The following is a 10,468-nucleotide window of genomic DNA, read 5'->3' on the forward strand; positions in this document are numbered from 1 at the left end:
GTTCGAGATTTTCTGAAAATGAGCATTTTTGTGTTACGCTTACTGAAACAGTTTAGAGGGTCAACTTTTTAATGGTTTACATATGAACCCATAAGAAGCAAAATTGAAAAATCTCAACTGTTTTCTTCTATTTTTTATGAGTGAAAACGTCAAAAATCATCATTTTCGTCTTTGTTTACATTTTTTCATTGATCACCAGCACCCGTCAGGACCGAATCACCAGCACAGAACATTCTCTCGCAGGACAACCATACCCACCGTGATTATGGTTTTTGTGTCATACGGCTATAATCAAAAATTATATTTTTGAGAATAAAGTAGTTATTAATATATTTGGTCTATTTGATAGAAGTTGTCGAACATTGAAAAAACAACTAATTCCTGTTAGTAATTAAAATACATTTTTCGCTACATTGAAGATCTGTTGGTGACCCTCTGCTGTTGTTTTTTATTTGGTCGGGTTGGTGTCTCTTTGACACATTCCCCTTTTCCATTCTCAATTTTATTTATTGTCTGGTCTTGAAGAAGAATCTAAATTATAGATTGCAAAAACGACAAAAATCACAGCAACTTCTCTTGCAGAACGTTCATTATGATTCATTAGTTCATATTAGTCTGAGTACTGTTATCTACCCTATACGTTGAATTCGATTTTGGTTCGTCAAGTCTTTAATAGTTATCCCATAAGGACGCGGTGTGTCAGTGTAAGATCATCCCGATGGCCGGAGGCCAGAGGGTGATCTTACACTGACACACCAAGTCCGAATGGGATAACTATTTTACATCCCAGCTGTTTTAGATTAGACGCAAAACCATTTACAATTCATAAAATCTAGTTTAGAACGCCACACAACCATTATAATATATTTTATATATAACTATATGATGTATACCCTTTATGACCCCCTAACACGATGAGTAGATATCAAACAATGTCAACTCGCCCCACTGGCCAATCGGCCCACACTATATCGCCACTTTATGAAAAAATCGCCCCACTCTTGTAACAGACTTGCCCAACTTTGAAAAAGTGTAAAATCAAATCGAACAATCAGTCTGACAACTCATTTATTTAACGAAAAGGGTTTAAACCCCACTGAGTAAAGGTCTGCCAACTCGCCCCAGTTATAAAAATATCTTGTTTCCTTTAAGTATGTTAAATGTCTGATAGTTCGTATCCAGTCGACCTGGTGAAGTGGTATATGTCGTGGCTTGATATGCTAAAGGTCTTGAGTTCAAATCCCAGCATATACACTGGATTTTTTCTACGTGAATTTTGATAGATAGTCTTCTCTGTATAATTAATTATAAGTTTTATACTGGATTTGACATTCCCGCCAAAATGTTACAGAACAAAAGAAAGCATGCATAACAAAGAAACTTAAACTGGGGTGATCTGGTTGGGGTGATCCGGCTCAGATAACCCCTGTTAGAACAAAGGAGCTGGGATGTAATGGTAAATATGGCTTATGGAAGTCCTTATTAGTCTTATTGCTAATTTTTGACGGCTTGTCTAATAAAATAATAGTTTGTTGATAAACTGTAACAATTTGCAGAACTTCACAGGTTTTCATGACTATAGTAACTTAGGTTTTCTATATTCAAAATGATATATATGAAGGAAGTTAATCTATAAGGAGAAACTCTTTTTTCAATGACGCTATTCTAGCTGTATTTTTTTGGTTATAAAACCAGGATGTCTGAGACTGTAGGAATAATTGTAAATTGTATTCTATTTTCATTATATGATTCACGATAAACGAATGCTCACTTATATGAAGAATTACCTATTGAAGCTTAAGTAATGATTGTGCTATCCTTCATTAATCAAGTTTATAAAATGCAACGTGCATATGTTCTTAAAAATAAGTATGACTACATGACGTTTTAATCTTTTAAAGAACACGGTTATTGTTGTACTGCACTTGAACCAGAAGACTTATATAATAAATGTCGATTCTGTTTTCTTATAAAAAGAAGTTTTCTGCATTTCATCTATTAAATATATCACGATGAAGGCACACTGTATATTTTTAGCATTGTTTCTTTTTGCAGCAATACTTGCAACAGGTATGTTAAAGAATTATTTATAGTAACACTGTATACATTTTTCATCTCTATGTAGAAGAAGTAGTTAATGTTTTCCTTTCCTCGTAGTTTGAAATTTTTATCCTTTTATTTCTTTCTTTTTTTTTTTTATCTAGGAAGAAATATTTAAACATGACATGATTCCATGATAGTAATTATGTCGACTTTGTTTTTTTTTAAATTGAAACATTATTTGACGTTTTTATATATTTTTTGGAGCACTTTATATTATCGATTGGTGTTTTGAAAGTTTTGGCTAAACCGACCGTCATTGTTAATTTCTAGATGTAAGTCAAGATATGAGGTAGACTTAACTGAATCTGTTTTATTCTTTATATCTAGTTCGATGGGATAGATGCGTTTAACATCGTCAAATTTTTTTGAAATATTTAGTGAGAGAACATCATGTTTAGCGGAAAGAAAAGTTAAAGGATATTGCTAACTCCTGATATTTCTTCCTAGGAAGTTCCTATATGAAGTCTGCCTTATAAAAATAAAGAAAAAGTCGGTAGGAAGAGGGACACAATTGTTTTCCATAGGAATGCCGACAGTCTGTTAAAAAACACGCCCCCAAACGTAACAAATATGAAGTCAATCAAGAAATAGATAAAGTAAGACAATATTATTAACTCTTCTTTTCTATTGGTTCTGTACCTTAATTCCTCCCATTGGTGTCCTTGCAGAAAATGTACATAATTGGAAATATTAAAAGGAAGTGAACTTGAACACGTTCTTCTATGTGCTATTTTGCTTGACATTTTTGTTTTTAAAGCTTTTAGTTCTGCCAACTTATACGGGACTTTCCGTTTGAAATTTTCGTAGGAGTTTGGAATTGTTATTATTTTACATTTTGAACAAGGACACGTTTAATTGAAATGGAGACGTTTGAGGAATAGAAAGTTTTACATATTTACTAGTTAATGACCGATTGTTCGTATAAAGTGACAAACATTCTTTAAACGATTCAAACCTTATCTGTCCTGATATTGCAGTAGACTCCATTAAAGACTCATAAAGGAGACAATATGCAACAACGCATTCAAGAAATCAAGGCTTATACTAAGCAATATTTACTGTGAGCGTCGCTAATGAAGGTAAATCCGGAAAAGAGCTTCAGACGCAAGAAATGTATAACGTGTTGTTTTTATTTTCATATAAAAACCTATGCTAAGAAGTTAGATATCTTGATATTCTTTTTGTTAATGAAATATTGTGAATAAGACAAACTTAAAATTGATTTGTAAAGATCATTAAACTAGAATCAACTTGAGGTTAAGGTTAAATGTTAGGTGTATTTAAAAAGACCATACAAATAAGGCAGTCACATGGGGAAGGACGTTGTATTTCATTGGTGCTGTGGATGCATTAAAGTTAAAGACAGAATGTATGTTTAAATTCCTATATGAAAAATGCCAAAAAGATATAATTCAGTAAATATATGGCATTCAATCGTATTAAGTAGAAATAGAACATTTTACACATTTAAAAATGTGTAGTTCTGTACAGTTGAACTCTTGATTTTGTGTGACACACCTTTATTATTCTTAGTATTTTTAGGTGCATTGTGTTCTTATTGTGTACACTATTAACATTTTAAAACTAAGACATGAAATTTTTTAAGGTAGCTCATATCCCTGCCACACTATTAGAGGATATTGTACCAAGCGTAGATGTAGAATAGGATACTTTTACAATCCAGCGGATGATGTAAACAGTCATCCAGATTGTTCGTATACACAACATTGCTGTCAACCTTGTAAGTATTTCTAATTCTGAACGTCAGTCCTGGTGTTTATACTACATTTGATTTAGACCAGAATACTTCGTGCATTAGTTAATCAATTTTGGTCAACAAATATGTGTAACGAAAATATAAAGTAACAATTATTTAACTAACATGGGCATTCAGTTAGAATTGCTAGTTATATTATACTTAAAAATATGAAATTATATAATCAGAACTGGGCTGGTTAAAAGCGGAAATCTCTTCGTTCGAATGTATGATGCATATACAAATATTATAATAGGTTCATTAATTTGAAATTTAACAACTCGACTCGATCAACAGTATAACTCAGGAATCGAGTAGTTGAAAAGGAAAAACAACTGATATTTTTCAATATATCTTCCGATCATTGATTTACAAATATGTACAATATTCAGCGTGCAACTCTAATGCGCAGTTTTTTTATGCGTAAATGTAAGGGGAAGATCCTTCTTCTTCCGGGAAAATTGTGTTCACCTTCAGTTTTTTCCCCTTCCGTTTGTGATTATCACTGTTGTTCCACAAGAACTATAATAATAATGATTACAGGCAAATTATGCTATGCATATTCCCTTATGCTACGCATACTTCCCTTATGCTACACATACTTCCCTTATGCTACGCATACTTCCCTTATGCTACGCATACTTTCTTTATGCTACGCATACTTCTCTTATGCTACAAATACTTCCCTTATGCTACGCATACTTCCCTTATGCTACGCATACTTCCCTTATGCTACGCATACTTCCCTTATGCTACGCATACTCCCTTATGCTACACATACTTCCCTTATGCTACACATACTTCCCTTATGCCACACATACTTCCCTTATGCTACACATACTTCCCTTATGCTACACATACTTCCCTTCTTAAATGAGAATACCCTACGTGCTTGTTTCATCGAATAATATTCAGGTAAAAGGTTCATGTACATAGAAATACGTGTCTATAAGAAGAAAGGCCGAACATAAAAAAGCGAAATTTAGTATTTTTGTGATTTTACTTTTTACAGAACAAAACACCGCAAATTGATTGTAAATGTAAATGCGTGAGAGAGAACATTAATTATACAATGTATGATCATACGTTATATTCAAATCTGTTTCTTTTTCAGATGATGTCGGCTACTATCGTGGGCGCTAAGCCAAATCAGTTAACTGATATCGAGAATTAAATGAGAATAAAAAGAAAAATCGGAACGATTTCTTAATGTCTTCAAATAACTTTGAATCTGTTTCCAATCTATTAACAATATGTTTTTTTTTAAAGATATCACCCATATTTCCCTTAATCATAAATCTACCCTACTGGCTAAAAACATTGTTGTGACGTCAGTATATTGTTTTATCCGTTCTTTATTTCGGTGACAAGACTATCTTGACCTGTAAGAAACCATTATGTTACCTTTAGCTGTCTAATATTTTTCGCACTTGATGAGTTACATTTGCTTTCTTTGAACACCTTTTGTTTGACATGTTAAACAATTTGTTAAGTAAGATATAAGCCTCTACCAGTCCATTCTGTAAAAATTTGGTACAATATTTCACAAAATGGAATAATATCGGCTTATTTCCTTTATATGCAAAGTTTTTCACAGCGTTGATTTACTTTTCCTAATTCTGACTTAATCGACACAAGCGTATACAATATACTGTATGTTGTATCAACAACACATACATTTTGTTGGCATCGTTGTCAATAAACTTTCAATTACAAATTCTTTCGTTGTTGTATTTGTTTTCAAGTTTACTATCAACTAGAACAACCTTTATGATGGCGTCGTTGTTCGATGTACGTTAGCTTGTCTGGATTTTTTTTAGTAGGTTTCAATATTTTTGATATACTTATTATTAGCAAACATCCTGAAACTGTCTATATGTCATTTAACGTGACGTATACAACTGACGTCAAGCACACGGTTCTAGGTTATTTAAATGTTTATCTGGTTGGGTTTGGCATGCATCAATAAAAATAAAAGAATAGGGAAGCAATGAATGAGGTTGTTTAATTTGATATATGCTTTTTGTGCTTCTTTGTTAATTGTTTTTTTTTTGTGATTAAGATACTTGTAGTTCTTGTACATCATGTCATTATTATTTATGATATTCTCGTATTGTTCTGTTTCGTTTTTCCAATATGCTTAGTCTTTATGCCTTTTGGTGTTATTTTGATACATATAGCGTGGCTCTGTACTTATACATCCCGTTATTGTGATATTGTATTATGGTAAATTTGTGCCTTCATCTTGATAAAAAAAATAACATGCAGAATATATTTTTTATATATGAGAAAAAAATCGATATTTATTATGGGAATTCATGTTTGTCTTCTGCTTCAAATGCAATATGAAAAAAAAAGTGTTTTTAGAAGATTAAAATATTGTGCAGTCATACGAACACTTACATTTAAGACCATATTAATGGTGAATTTCGCAAACACGATAAATTAAGGATACGCAGGCCGGTTATAACCGTTTCTGTATATTTTTTTCTGCTCGAGTAGTCAGATCAAGACCGTGGCGATAGCAGAGGACATTGGCCTGAATACAAATGCAGAAAAAACTATACATTGTACGGCTGGTTGTTACCACCCGTTTATCCTTAATTAACCGTGTTTATTTGGTTATTTTGAATTGTGTCTGACCTTTACGACGTTTTAAATAAGAAAGACATGCATTTTGCATATACCACGATTACATCTATAATACTAAAATAACGAGCCGTCATGGTGTAAAAACGACAAATCAAAGAATTCAACTTTATATATAGCTTATATAGGACAATGGTGTTGATTAAAAATTACACAACTCCAGACCCTTTTGTTGTCCACATAATTAATATTGCCAATAATTAACAAGGTCCAGGTCGAATCCAATGCCGATACCAAAAGTATATTCACCTGTTACCTACGACCTTATTTTTACGTTCCGCATCTGTATAACGAGGTCCAATTTATCAGCCGTTATGGAGAAAAACAACAAATCAAAGAATTCAACTTTATATAAAGCTAATATAGGACAATGGTGTCGATTTAAAATTACACAACTCCAGACCCTTTTGTTGTCCACATAATTAATATTGCCAATAATTAACAAGTTCCGAGTCCGATACCGATAACAATAGTATATTCACCTGTTACATATTACCTTACCTGTACGTAATGGTTTACTTTTATAAATTGTTATTTGGATGGAGAGTTGTCTCATTGGCACTTACACCACATGTTCCTATATCTATTAAATTAAGGCGTATAGGTACAGTTTCTAATTTGTTAGCCGGCATGACGTAAAACAGCGAATCAAAGAATTCAACTTTATTTATAACTAATATAGGACAATGCTGTTGATTAAAAAATACTCCATTTCAGGCCCTTTTGTTTTCAACAAAAATAATAATACCAATAATTGATAAGTTCCAGGTCGACGTGTTCAAACAGAAAGATTCTGAAAGCAGAAAAAACTGTGCATCTTATAATCGGCATGACTTTATCAGATGACAATACCAATACTATAATAAGGCTTACGCATAGTTATATACTTTAATTCAGTCACAGAACCGCGATATCACGGGTGTGTTCTAGTAATAAAAAAAATTGAATACAGCAAATTGCATACCGGTTTATGCATCACGATGTTCGGAGATATTCAAAAATATATACCCAATAGGAAGTTTTTAGAAGACATTATTTCAGTTCTGAATTTCGCGTCTGGAATATTTTTTGAAATTAAAATTTGAATAATATTTTATAGATTAAGGCTAAAAATATGAAACGTATTGCACGGGACAACTAGTTTAAATATTTTGAGAATTCACTACTTTAAATATCCGTCTAAAAAAAGTAAATGTCAGATATCTTTTTGTTCATTCTTATCTTTATTGAGCATTGTACATCATATTTTTTGTATCGCTTTATATGACGTATTGAGGGGAATTGATTTGTTAACCTGTTCGTCAATTCGGCACGCCCTTCGAGCTCACTAACCTGATATTTTACATTGCTGAAATCAGTATCATAAGCAAAAATCCTTTTTCTATACGTAAAGTCAGTGCATATGAAATTTGTGTTCAAATGATTTATGAATTCATAAAAGTATGTACTGATTACATTTGCACTAAGGGGACGACCATTTGATATTCTGGGGGGGGGGGGGGGGGGGGGGCAGGAGGATTTGTTTTGAATCGGTTATTTATTTTTGTAAACTAGGAGGACAGATTATATATTATCTGCACTATCGAAGCAAGATTTTTCATTTTCGATAAAACAAGGGACTGATTATTTATTGAAGGGTTTTGGAGCCACAAGAAGCTATAGAACAAATGATGCAAAATCATGCTTTCTTGGTGTTTTCAAGACCATTTCTTTATCTGAAAAATGCAAGTTCTGTTTAATAATTTTTTGACAATATTTTGGTCTCAAAGCAAAATGTATAGACTCAGTGTAAGACTTTTAAGTTTCTAGGGACAACATGAAAAGACCAATCAATATGCATGATAAAGCAAAAATGTAATTCACATAGTTAAGTCTTTTTTTTTAAAACTCATGATGAAGTAAACAACAAAATTACTAAATTTGAAAAGAAATGCAACAGTAACAGAATACAGATGGGCAACCAATGAACAAAAGACAAATAAATAAGAAACATTGATCCCCAAAAATCAGGGGCTTCTTTTGAGGAAGAACAGAACTTGCTTCTTGTTAGGCACTCGCCGTGATGAGGCATTTGCCTCAATGTAGTTACGGTCCTCAGACCTGTAATAAACAAGAGGAGCCTGTGTCGGGTTGTCCGATTCATCTGAAAATTTCTGGGCAGATAGATCTTGACCTGATAAACAATTTTGCCTCTTTGTCAGATTTGCTCAAAATGCTTTGGTTTTTGAGTTATAAGCCAAAAACTGCATTTTACCCCTATGTTCTATTTTTTGCCATGGCGGCCATCTTGGTTAGTTGGCCGGGTCACGCCACACATTTTTTAAACTAGATACCCCAATGATGATTGTGGCCAAGTTTGGTTAAATTTGGCCAATTAGTTTCAGAGGAGAAGATTTTTGTAAAAGTTAACGACGATGGACGACGACGACGACGGACGACGACGGACGCCGGACGCCAAGTGATGGGAAAAGCTCACTTGGCCCTTCGGGCCAGATGAGCTAAAAATGAGGTAAGTGCTCCTGAGAAAATATACCCCAAGTTAAATGAAACCAATTTTCAGACAATCCAAGTATACTCAAATAATACTTATACTTTTATTATTAAAAGATTTGGGAAATGTTTTCCGATTTTTTTTTGGAAAAAAGATAAATTTATGAAGAATCTGAGCCATTTCTTACTTTCGATTAGACCGGCTGAGCTATTTATTTTCAATACATTGCAAGTCAGGTAATTTATTTTCAAACTACCACAGAACAAACCATTTTTTTTTGTCATTTATTTTCAAAATCCTCCAGCCCCCCCTCCCCCAGAATATCAAATGGTCGTCCCCTAAACACATTTTAGACTAGAAACACCTTTAAGCCGGTACTTCTGGCGGATTATTATTACATACTTATTACTTACGAAAATTTGTGAGTTGTATGACATGATATGCATTATTTCTTTCTTTAAATATAATTACATCATATATATCTTAAATAGGACCGGAATTTACACTCAATTCGACGCTGTAAAAAATAAATATGTTAAATCGGTTAATACTAGATTATGAGTCTGGATGCTTTATATCATTATATATACAATTTTAGTTTAAGGCTGTTGGCTTAAAATAGAGAACCAATTATAAACGGCAATAGGTTAGAAAATTTTGTATAATTTACTTCTTTAAATTTTAGACTTACTAGTAAAAGCAAAAACACAAAAAGGCATTTATATGCATGAAAAGTTATCACATGATGCTTAACCGACAACTACTCATATGATAAGAATAGTATTTGCATATATAGAAAAAATACTATAAAAGTTTTTTGTTAAGTCACCACATCCTAGAATGATTGCAAAGCTCGTAAAGAGATAAATAGTCGTGTAAGACAAGTTTTATTACCAAAAATGAATTACAACATTATTTCGAAATATGCACACACATTATAAGAGAAGATAAGCGTACATTTTAAGAGGACCAGTTAGTCTATTAATAAATAAGCTATTTTTGTTCTGGTTCAGATAATATAGTTCATTGGACGTGGAGATTTGTGATGTATAATTAGTAGTCTTAATCTGTGAAGTATCTATAACTGAAATTCTTCCCACCGCAAGGGTGACTGGGACATAGAATAAAGTCACTTTTGTCCTTTTCTAACTTGCAGTTAAAATAAACTCATCATAGAAACCAGAACTAGATTTTGTATATACGCCAGACGCGCGTTTCGTCTACAAAAGACTCATCAGTGACGCTCGAATCCAAAAAAGTAAAAAAAAAGCCAAATAAAGTACAAAGTTGAAGAGCATTGAGATCCAAAATTCCTAAAAGTGTTGCCAAATACAGCTAAGGTAACACTTATCAAAATTGATCGTCCGTTTGGCCTTGCAGGATATACAGGTACGCAGCCAGGTTCGTTGAGAATCGAACGGTTAAATCTGGTTAAATCTGGTGCCTCTTGTAAGATCTTGTAAAGTGCC

At 32.9% G+C, this 10,468-nt stretch overlaps 1 long non-coding RNA gene across 1 annotated transcript; it reads left to right on the top strand.

Moving 5' to 3' along the window:
* Positions 1-1,938: 1,938 nt before the first annotated feature.
* Positions 1,939-5,058, top strand: LOC139492531 (uncharacterized). The gene is made up of 3 exons (XR_011656882.1): positions 1,939-2,070; positions 3,710-3,844; positions 4,974-5,058. It is a non-coding gene; the product is annotated as an uncharacterized lncRNA (long non-coding RNA).
* Positions 5,059-10,468: the final 5,410 nt, after the last annotated feature.

This window comes from Mytilus edulis, chromosome 10 (genome assembly GCF_963676685.1).
Source record: "Mytilus edulis chromosome 10, xbMytEdul2.2, whole genome shotgun sequence".
Taxonomy (NCBI): Eukaryota; Metazoa; Mollusca; class Bivalvia; order Mytilida; family Mytilidae; genus Mytilus; species Mytilus edulis.